A 12174-nucleotide genomic window follows, 5' to 3' on the forward strand; every position below is an offset into this window, starting at 1 on the left:
TGCTAAAAAATCATTTAGTATGGTTCTATTCTCTTTGATTTGCATAACAAAGAGCTATGTGATGGATTAGCTGCATCTCAATGTTATCTATGACGCAACAGTTGGCTTGCAAGCTAGAAGTTCAACAACCCCAGCCAAGCATAAAGTTTTATATAAAAGTGCATTCGTTATTTGGCAAGTAAGAAGCGATAACCTTGATATCTGTTAAGATGACAGTCTAAGGCAGGGATTGTCCAACCTGCGGCCCGCTAGTCATTTTAGCTCCCAAGAAGTATGCATAAATGCAACTTGTGCATAAATGCAACTTTTTACTGCAATTTTTGTTGAAAATAAGTGCAACTTTCTCACGTTTTTAGTGCAACAAAAACTTGCCCTAGTTATAAGTTTCTGTCAAAACAGTTGTATATGTCACGCACCCTCGGCTTTTTTTACAACGTCATGGTTATGGACACGTGAAGTGCACAAAGCCTCACAGTTCACATTTTTTTATTGTAAATTCATCAGTCTGTTTATAATCTAACAGACAATGCGCTTTGTTTTGCATCATTAAGGTCATTGTCTGACAAACTTTAATATCCATTCTTGTGCGTCAAACAATCATTTATGAGTAGCATATGTTGCAGAGACGACATTTTTAAAACTTAATTAGGATTTCGATTTTACTTAGTATGGCTACTAAGAAGAGAAAAGTGGACGCTGAGTGTCGTGTTTTTAATGAAGAATGGAGTGTGAAGTATTTCTTAATGAAAACGAAGGAACATAAATCTACTTGCGTAATATGCAGTGAAACTGTAGCAGTTTTAAGAGTACAATCTTCGACGGCATTATGAAACCAAACATTCATCAACATATTCAAAGTTTACTGGAAAGGTACGCCAGAAAAAATACGAGTCCATGAAACGTGATTTAGAAACTCGAAGAAACGTGTTCACTAGGAAATTTGCTGAAAATGAGTGTGTCACTCGCTCAAGCTACAAAATAGTGTACAAAATCGCAGAAGGAGGGAAACCTTTTACTGATGGTGACTTTATTAAAGAGTGCATGACAGAAGCAGCGAAAGAATTATGTCCTGAGAAAGTAGATTTGGTTGGAAGTATTAGCCTTTCAGCGAGTTCAGTTGTAAGGAGAGTGGAAGAACTGGGAGAGAACATCGTACTGCAGATACGAGACAGAGCTAAAAACCTATTGTGGTATTCTCTAGCGCTCGATGAATCTACTGATCTCTCGAGTACATCACAACTTCTTGTATTTATTCGTGGTGTTAATTTAGATTTTCAGATAACGGAAGAGTTAGCATCCGTTTGCAGTATGCATGGAAGGACCACAGGTAAAGATATTTTTATGGAAGTGGAAAAAACATTACAAGACCTAAATTTACCATGGAATCGGCTACGATGTGTCACAGTTGATGGAGGAAAAAACATGGCTGGAGCAAGGAAGGGTTTAGTGGGGCAAATAAAGACGCGGCTGGAAGAGTTACGAATACCTGACATTGTGTGCCTACACTGCATCATTCATCAGCAAGCACTTTGCGCAAAAGACTTAGACATTTCTTGTGTTCTGCAACCAGTCGTTTCTGCCGTCAACTTTATTCGAGGCCATGCACTCAACCACCGTCAGTTCCAAACTTTTCTTCAAGAAATCGAATGCGATTTTACTGACTTACCCTATTATACAGCAGTGCGGTGGCTTAGCTGCCACAAAGTGTTGCTTCGTTTTTACAAGCTTCGTAACGAAATTAATACGTTTCTGTCTGAAAAAGGAAGAGTCAATTCCCAGATGTCAGATCCTACCTGGCTGTCAAAGTTAGCATTTGTGGTCGATATCACATCCCATATGAATGAACTGAATTTAAAACTTCAGGGTAAGGATAACCTCGTCTGTGACCTTCACAGAATTATCAAATCGTTTCGGAGAAAGCTGTCATTCTTCGAGGCACAACTGGAAGAGGAGAACTTTTCTCATTTTTCTTGCTTTAAAGAGTTTTGTGCCACCACTGCTGAAAAAATCAACCTTGACTTTCTGAAAAATATTGTTAGTGACTTGAAAAAACATTTCTTGGAGAGATTTTCAGATCTTGACAGAATCGAGAGCGACGTTCTACTTTTTCAAAATCCATTTAGTAGGAACATTGGTACCTCGCCTGTTGAATTGCAGTTAGAGCTTATTGATTTGCAAGCAAATGAGTTACTAAAAGAAAGATACAGAGAAGAAAAACTCGTCGATTTCTACCAATGTCTCTCTGAGACCGAGTTTTCGAAACGAAAACAGTTTGCCGCTGGTATGGCATCAATGTTCGGAACGACTTACGTCTGTGAGCAAACATTTTCGCAAATGAAGTATGTTAAATCAACACACCGAACGAGATTGACAGACGAACATTTGAAATCAATTCTTTTAATTGGATGCAGCAGCTCCAAACCAAACATCGAAGAAATCTTGAAAGCCAAATGTCAGTTTCATAAATCCCACTAACCATTTTTACTGTTTAAGTGCACACTGGGTGTAATGCAACCACGCTTTCGTTGTTATGTCATTGTTAATCTTCGTTTAATAAATGTTCTTTGGCAGCTAGGGGTCTTTAGTTGATTGGGTTTTGCATGTTTAGTCTTATAATTAGTTTTCCGGAACAAGGACATACGTTCAGGCTTGGTTGCATAAGTCATGCGGCCCGCGGCAATCATTTTATAGTTTCTCCGGCCCGCGGTGAAAAAAGTTTGGTGACCCCTGGCTTACAGGAACTGAAGATGCCAAAACTTTTTGGTGAAATATATATTCCGTGTAATACTGTGCACAAGTACGGTTGATTCTGTTTGGCCTAGGGTTTATACACTGGGTTTTAAATTGTATTGATGTAAAGAACAGTAATCACCGGAAAACTGCTACTATAGGTGGATTTCAGTTCAAACTAGATTTTATTTTTCAACGCTAAAGGCATGGGATCACCATGAACAGCAGCAGAAAATCCATCGAATACTTAAAAAGCATAACAGCAAAACTTAAATACGCATTTCTTCAAAAGTGCATGAAAGAGAACACGTCCTGCTTCCTTCTTATAACATACATGGAATGGATTTCGATCTTTTATTACTCCAACAAGAACGGCGTATAAAAGCTCAAATGCGCAATAATACTACTACCAGTATAAATCAACAAACACATTTGGCAAGGGATACCCTCGAAACAAAAACACCAACTTCTGAGGCATAAACATAGAACTCGCCAAAAGTACGAAAGAAAATTTGACTGGCTTTGGAGAAAACAAGTGGTCTTGCGAAAATCACTTTGGTGGCACAAAAGAAACAAAAAGTCAAAAAACAAAAAGAGCCGCAAAACATACCGGATGCGAAAATCCAAAAGAAAGGAATATGAAGCCCAGAAACATAAGCATCGTACTTAACAAGTCCATGCACATTCTAGACAACAGTGCCAAGCTGCTGTTGTCACGCGGACTGAATTTTGTACCCACCCCTAAATGGAGCAATGGTCTTCGCGATAGAGTGGAAAAACTTGCATTCCCACATCCGGAATGTCGAATGGGCAAAAATATTTGAAGAGGAAAGGAAATACCAACGTGAAATAACCGCTTTGCCGACTAAATTAAAAATTCCGAAATTCTCCCGTCCCAACAGGGATAGCCTTGATGATGAAACAATCGCATACACTGAACTGGTTGAGTCAAAATTGCGTAATTTGCAAAGTGGTGTCAAAAAAGATTACAAAAAACGGAATAACCTAGATTTTTTACTTCGGGACAGTTTGGAACGACTAAGAGATTTAGTTTTGCGCCAGGAAATAGCAAAATTGTGGTAGTTGACTACAGTGACTATGACTATATAATGAAACAACAGTTGAACGAATTCCGAAAAATAACGATCGCAGAAAAGACATTTCAAAAACAGTGTGAGTTAACCCGATCGAAATGTGAAAAAATCGTCAAGGCACTATACCACATATCGGTGATATCGGAAAACCTACTATTACACTCCATGGGTTTAAAGGTAACGGGAAACAGGTTCCACCGAGTTTCCGGACCGACGGCAAAATACTTTGAAAATAGTAGCCCGGCATACGCTTATCCACTTTTTAAAACCCATAAATTGATGGAGGAAGAACTGAATGTTAACAACGTACGCGACATTCCTGTGAGGCTCTTACAAGCTGCTGGCAACATCACAACTTCGCGTGTGACGGCACTTATTTAATAATGTATATTGCATCCTGTGGCAATCAAATACTGCCAGTCGGGCATTGACGAATTCTGTCGTGATAGTATGCACTATGTGGAGGAGGTAATAAAGTGGAAGCAAGAAAACTTTCACAAAGCACAGATGCTCAGGGGACGCCTCTGAATTACAGCTGCAGATATAGTTGACCTGTATCCAAATCTGCCCAGAAGTTTACTAAAAGAAGCGGTTGGTACAGCGCTACAAGAACACACGAAGTTTAATGCTGAGGGAAGAAAACATTTGGTGGAATTGGTCATGGTAACTATAAAAAGTGTTACAACTAAGTATGGTGAAGATTATTATCAACAAACCGAAGGTATTGTTACCAGAGATAATCACTCTGTCTCTTTAGCAAACACAGCTTTGCACTTTGTCTTGAAACCGATAGCAAAAACACTTAAAAAATGTGAAAAATTGAAACAATTTATAGACGACATCATATGGATCACAACTGGACCAGCGGTAAACAGATGCATCGAGGTTGCACTAAAAAATGCAGTGATGAAGTTTGGGCTTTGCCTGACCTTTAGGAATTTTTCAAAAGAAAAAGGAGATGTTGAGTTTCTAGATGTATTACAATTACATTCATCGTCCATGCACTCTCCGTATGGTTTTATTCTTAGAGACTACAAAAAACCTGCTGCATCAAACCGGATTTTTTTACACGGTACCTCCCACCACCCCCTTCACATTTTCAAAACAATTGTGAAAGGCGAAGCCACGCGTATACGTAGACTTAACGAACAAGATGCATATTATACAGACAGTCTCAACAAGCTAAAAACGAAATGTATTAACTCGTGTCTCCCACCTAGAACAGTTGACAAAATTTTGTCGGAGGTAGTGCACTGGACAATGGACACACCGGCACCAGTTAAAAAATCAACACTGACGGAACCATTGGTCTGGTCTACGGCTTTTCCACGACTGCTACAACAAACACATAAAGAAAAACAGCTAAAACCGAACGCAATGGTCACCTACATACGACCCCCAACGTTAGGCAGAATACTTACTAATTACAGGCAACTGGCATCGAACCCCACCACAAGAGAACCTGGTATTTCAAAGCCATGCGGACACTGTGCTCTTTGCGGGAACTACAAAAACAGCACGTCGATGATAAGCGTTGTGAAGGAGATAAAGACGGAAACAGAAATTTATACGTTAAGGCAATGCCTGGATTGCAACAGCCACGGTATTTACATTGCGACATGCACGCTTTGTGGCGACAGATACGTTGGCCAAACAAAAGCATATGTCTGCGCTCGTTAAAAACCAAACATCGCACAATGTTTTATCAGTCACTTTTGTAGAACAACCTGTGCTACAAAATTTAGATATGGCCGAAGCAAAGTGGTTGGCGTTGATTAACGCCAAAATAAACATCCAGCGCATGATACTGCCGAGTGTTCGTTGAATTTGTTTTCCACGCATTCCCCTCAACCCAATTACTCACTTATCTTTTTCTGTACTTCCGCCTGTTTTGCAACACACCTGCAGCAGACTTGACAGTCCGATAGTAAATAGCTCGGCGTTCACTCTGGATGTTATACTGGCAGCTTGTTTTAGTATTTTATTGTTTTTACTGTTTTACTATTCCCCTTCCCTTTTTAACAGTATTGTATTCGCTTACAGGAACTGAAGATGCCAAAACTTTTTGGTAAAATATTGTACAAAGTACGGTTGATTCTGTTTGGCCTAGGGTTTATACTCTGGGTTTTAAATTGTATTGATGTAAAGAACAGTAATCACCGGAAAACTGTTACTGTAGGTGGATTTCAGTTCAAACTAGATTTTATGTTCAAATGGACGCAACGACGCAGACAAACTAGGGACACCAATGCTGCAGCACTTGCCCCAAAAAGACTTGCAATTAATAGTATCTACTTCTCGTGTGTATCAACATGTGTCTTTTCAAATGTCCCCTCCGGCTGAATGGTTTCTCACAAATGTCACATCGATGAGGTTTCTCTGTTGTGTGGGTCGTCATGTGCATTGTTAAATCCTCCCTCGCACTAAATCTTTTCTCACATACACAGCATCGGTGTGGTTTCTCTTTTGTGTGAGTTAGCATGTGTCTTTTTAAATATTGGTCCAGACTAAACACTTTTTCACATACATTACATCGATGTGGTTTTTCATTCGTGTGAGTCAACTTGTGCCTTTTCAAATTTCCACCCTGACTGAACGTTTTCTCACACACATCACATCGATAAGATTTCGTAGTGGATTGAATTGCCATGTGTCTTTATAAATCTGCGCGAAGACTAAACGTTTTGTGACAAACATAACATCGATTTGGTTTCTCTTTTGTGTGGGTCAACATGTGTCTTTTTAAACCTGTGCTGCGGTTTAACATCTTTTCACATGCATCACATTGAAAGAGTGTTTTATTGGTGAGAGTCAATTGTTTTCGTTTGAAGGCACCCTCTTCAGAAAAAGTGCTTTCATTTATTTTAGACAGTTGTTGACGTTTGGATCTCTCAGATAATTTAAGCTGATCTCAAGCATCTGCACAGTGCAGATCGGTTTGCTTCAAAATTAATTCCTGGGTCATCATTATTCATTTTCGTTTATCTGCGAAAACAACAAAATGGTTTTTATGTTGTACTGCTATCTTAAAACATTTTGTTTTTAAAAAGCTCCGCAACTGATTTGGGCTTTAAAATCAGTTGTTAACAATTTTAACATATAGCAGTCCAAAATCCACAGCCAACAATCATCTGCGCAACATTACATTGCAAAAAGCGAACTGTACATGTTTGATTATCATCAACTAGAACCCTCAATCAGTATATTTTAACCTGTGATGTTAAGTGAAGTTGATGTTTACTGTAGAAACCTACAATATCTTAAGTCGATATTATCTGTAATTGTAAACTTTTGAGCAAACTTTAAACTTATTTGAAACACTTCCTTCCTAGCTACAGTTCGGCATGCAAGCTTTTACACAAGTGCAGCAAGAGAAAATATGTGACAATTGAGGATGAAGCGGAGTTACTTTGTCTGTTCGCTGATAGTCAATTATTCACCATCATTTTAAACCAGTTCTACACTAACCAGTAGTTCGTCTGGATATTTGCAAAAGATTGCCTAGTAATAGCAGACAGCTGTGGTGACCACTTTTGTCAATCCCAATCAACAAATCACATGAAATCAAACCTGCTGCATATGCTTTCACAGCGAAGCTTTTAGTTTAGCAATTGCCTTAATAATGCTACACTTATTGGAAATATTCCCTTGGGTACAGCATATAACACAAGGTTGAAACAAAACAAACTATCAATGTCTAAATCTAAAAGAACGAAACATATATCTTTACTTTCTTTACTTGTAGTCTGTACGTTATTCTTTACTATTGCGGTAAAACCCTAAACACGTGGATGACTACAACAAAATTCTTAGAATCGACAAATACACATCTGTTTTGGTAAACACTATTCTGCAAACCGAGCACTCTAATACAACTGCGTAAGCTGCGCGCATAGCATCTTGGACATTCAACGTACAAACAAAACATGGAACTTCTTGAAATGGCTAAAAGTTCACACCTCTAGTAGAATTTAAGCATGAAAAATCTTAAAGTTCTTTGCCGATAATGCGGTCAACTAACAACATCGGAAAACTCGTGTATGCCACATAACAACGCAGCAGTAAACACGAGTGTATTGACCTGAAACCGAAAGAAAAAGTATAGCTCGTTGAGCGTCAGGTTTCCATTGTATAATGCAGACAAGAGAGTTTTAAATTGCTATGTTTAATAAAAACGATTTTACACGGCCTACAACATGGATGTAACTTTTATGTTCTCGGCAGAGTTAATATTAGTCATTGTTAAGCTTATTTTTATGAAGTCTTGTTTGAAAACATAACGATAATATTTGTCTTGAGTTATGGGAAAATAAAACACGCCCGTTGCTTGGTTAATACGCTAACAATTTGACAAAAATGAGATGGGTCATGTTTTGTAGACTCAAACTAATCTACGTGGCATGGTAACGTTAGGATCTACTACTCCGTCCATAATGCGGAACACTGACAACCTTGTGACTGTCAGACTCGTCCACACAACAACAGTAAAGGAGTGCGCTGATCTGTAACTGAAAGAAAAAGGCAGTTCTACAGCTAGTCGAATGTCAGACTTTTGATGTGTAAGTTAACAAGGAAGTGTTCACCAAACCAAATCAGGCACATAGAGAACGTTATCACAGGAGGCATGGCACTTCTTCATTTATGGCCATTGATTAGTATAGTGCTGAACGTCATTTTATGCAGCCTGGTATGAAACGACAGCATTCGTCTTGAGGGTAGGGAAAAAAGTAAATCGCGCCATTTGTGTGATTAGTTCATGTTTTGACAAACAGAATGTCTAAATAGTCCAGCGGTAATACGAAGTAAACACGTGTGCATTGACCAGTTGCCAATTACTGGAGGCAAGGCGCGTTCCATGGCATTCTGGAACAAATGAACTAATTACTTCGGTATAATGACGTATTTTGAACTTCATAGAACATTGTTTGCGTATTGTGTATTAATTGGTGTAGTGCGAACAAGCTTCGGGATATTTCACAAAATTTTACAAAAGCCGCACCATTTGCTTCATGCGATTTGACAAAACAGTTTTCTTGGCACACAGTGTGTCTGAAGAACTAATCCACGCGGCATTTTTATTAAACACACATAACAGTGTTTGACAAGTCAAGTAAAGTTGTATGTGTGAGTGGAGTTATAGTATTTTACAGCAAACCTGAGGCTAATGCGATTTGCAGTCACATATGAACCTCCAGTGTTAGTTGCCCTAGAGATGGAGGGCGACAGCAAAAACAATTACCACATAAAGCCTTTTGTCACTGGGAGACTTCAGCCCGCAATAATATTTGTTCATAGTAAACCAAAGGTAGATGCTAATAGCAGAGTTTCAACGAATATATAATGAAAAAGAGTTATTGAGTTCGGAGATACAGTGGTGTGATTGTTAGTTATGCACATAGTGTTAGACGCACCACAAGGGCAATACAGAGTATTATCTAAAAGTAGAATGGCTGAAGTTCGCTGGCTAAGCTACAGAGGCATAAAGACTTTTTTGCCAAGACTTACACATCCACTGATGTTGTAACCAACACTAGCTTTGTAATATTTTACAAAATGTCTGAAAACATTAAGCCATGATCAGAGGAAAAGTTAGTAAGGAGTGCTTGATGGCCTCAGGTACTTGCTATTATATGATTTGGTTCGTACACATGCATAAGCACAATATCAACCGACAAATCGAAACCAATTGTGTTTATGAAATACATTACCAGGTAACGCCTTTTATAAGACAGATGCAGCTTCTTTTAAAACTGGAGAGCAACAATCTTACTCAAGTGCAAACTCTATAAGAAAGTTGAAAAGTCAGATATACCTTTCGCTCAGAATCAGTTTCCTAGACTAAAAACGTGCTTGAAGCTCTTTACGCTAGTTCAATTAAAATTTCCAAACATTGTTTCATAGAGGAATTTAATTTGCAAAAAAGTAAAGCTTAGAATTATTTTCCAAGTAGCAAAATATTTTTTGTGATTTTGCTTTGATCAATTGTTATTCAATGTTTTTCTTTAGAAGCAGACTTTCCAAATCAACTTACAAATTTGTTTGATAAGTGGTAAGATAAAGAAAATTTTTGTTCACCTGCCAACTTACAAAACCATTGCAATGAGTCAGAGAAATCATTTTCACAAGTGCACTGCACCTGACATCCTTTATGTATGCACGTTCTGGAATCCCAGTCGTGATCTGGAGTCAGCGGCATGTACAATGGCTCGATACCATCTGGACCGTTGATCCAGGGGTACATCTGTGTTGGTTCATCATCAGTGTTCCCCTTACTTCTTCTTGGGCTCTTATGGCTTGGCCCTGCTTCTTCTTGTGTTGCTTTCCTCTTTATTCTTCGATCTTCTTCTTTTTTTCTAACTCCCTATGTACCATGGGGCTTCGTTCTTCTTCTTGTTCTTCTATATCTGTTTCTTCGTCACTAGATGCTATGTCTTCTTCCCAGAGAGTAACCCAGTTGTTGATATATTCCAAGTGCTCTGTTATTTGCCCACTAACTTCTCTTCCTTTTAGACTGCTTTCATATATATCTTTGGCCTCTTGAATCACTAGGTCATCTGTCAAACTTGATTCATTTTTTCTGCGTTTTAGTATTGTAGGCTCTTCTGCATTCTCCTCCCACTCTGCCTCAACAAATCTTCTTTTCATTGGCTTAATATCTGCAGTCTTTGCGATGCGTTCAAGGGGATGGGACATGTTGGTGGTTACGTAGGCATGTCTTGCCGATCCCCGTGCGTTTTTGCCGACCATGTATTGTGAAACATGAATTTCATGGCCGACAGTATGGCATCGTTATTGAAAAACGCGGGACCGGCGTCGTCAATCTTTAGCATCTTGTGCCTGAAGCGTAGAGCCATCTGTCCCACCCCCTGACTGTCATTAGTGAGTATGCTAGCCACTTCTGTTGGGAAGAGTAGTTGGCCCAGTAGAGTCTTACCCTTTCCGGCAGCGCCATGGAACAAATAGTGTGGTGAATGCTCGATACCTCCACTCTCTGTATTACGAAGCTCTAGGGCAGTTTCTATTAACAAAACTCTTAAGTCTTCAGTGGTCAATTCTTCCCCGTTCCAAATGATATTAGTTGCCTGACTAGTAATTTTATGGAAGATCTCTGTAGCCTCTTCAATGGTCATCTTTTTTGTTATCTTCTCCTTCATTTTTCTGCTAACACGTGCAAATTTTCTATGCTTATCATTGAATTGTGCCGTATTGTAGGCACGTTTGGCTAACAATTCCGGGAATGAGAAGTCGCGTTTAAACAGTTCTTCTTTATACATGTTCATTGATGGTTTAGACTCGAACATTTTCGATACTTCCTTGGCAATTTGCTCATAGTGGCTACTTCCCTTTTGATTTCCGTGCTTTGAGTTTGTACACAACTCTGTGAGGTTGTCGGGTATCATCGAGCGATCCGATTTGTAAACGTACGCGACGTACGCTGCCATGTCTTTTACTGGTGCGATGTAACTTATCTTTATTCCCATTTGCTGCAGCAGCTTCACAACTGCACTTTTGGTGCGGGGCGAAGGTTGCTGCCCGGGCGTCGCTGAGACACAGCTGAACACACCATGAGTATGATGGTTCGCTGATCTCCCTTGGTCCCCAGTACAACACGAAGGTTGGGCCGCTCTGGATATGTTGGTCTATGGCGATAGTGGAATCGGTTGTTATTGCCCACTTTCTGCTCCTGGTACTCTCTTTCGTATTGTTCTCGCAGCCAATGGCACTCTTGTTCTCGTCGTCTTGCATAGTCACTGGCTGTTTCAGTTTCACTTTTTTTAATATAGTTATCTACTATACGATCTGTTTCTGTTTTACAAGGAAACATCTGTAAGGTTAATATGTTTTAATATGCATGCAAACTCAAATATACTGAACCGTACAACATGCAAACGAAAAACGTAACATAAAATAAATTCATTTGGTTGTCGACAGACAGATTTTTGCCGACATTGTATAAGGGATTGCTATATAGTTGTCTTCTTTTGTACTCGCTCCCTCGTCTGTGGTTTTGTAGGATGCTCCTTGGAGGTCTTTGGTTACGGAATCTGCATAGACTACCATCTGAGTCAGCATTGCTTTCGATGTCGGTGCTGGACATTGGGTAATGTCGAACCATGCTGTGTTGACCGTATCTGCTGTCTGATTGGTGCTTGTCATCCCCACTGTATGGCTGTCCCTTTGCATGAATTGCATCGGTATCGAAGTGAAGTCTTCGCCTAGTTGGTACCTTTTTAAGGACTTGTTGTGACTTAGGGGGAACTCGTACGTGTTCATGTTCGCTCCATGCATGCTCGAGTCCTGAAAACCCAAGTCGAAGCGGTTCGCCTGCAAGAGTGAATCCTTCTCCCAG

General features: G+C 39.5%; 1 long non-coding RNA gene and 1 pseudogene across 2 annotated transcripts in view; both read right to left on the bottom strand.

The window, feature by feature from the left end:
- Window positions 1-12174, bottom strand: part of LOC145217803 (uncharacterized) — a 186833-nt gene that overhangs the window by 118461 nt on the left and 56198 nt on the right. The gene's annotated exons all lie outside the window — the stretch shown is intronic.
- On the bottom strand, window positions 2651-9495 carry LOC145217784 (uncharacterized; annotated as a pseudogene). Its single transcript, XR_013857488.1, has 2 exons — window positions 7293-9495; window positions 2651-6809 (listed from the first exon to the last, which is right to left on the bottom strand). The product of XR_013857488.1 is annotated as an uncharacterized LOC145217784 (transcript).

Source organism: Phallusia mammillata, chromosome 3 (assembly GCF_965637545.1).
Source record: "Phallusia mammillata chromosome 3, kaPhaMamm4.hap1.1, whole genome shotgun sequence".
NCBI lineage: Eukaryota > Metazoa > Chordata > Ascidiacea > Phlebobranchia > Ascidiidae > Phallusia > Phallusia mammillata.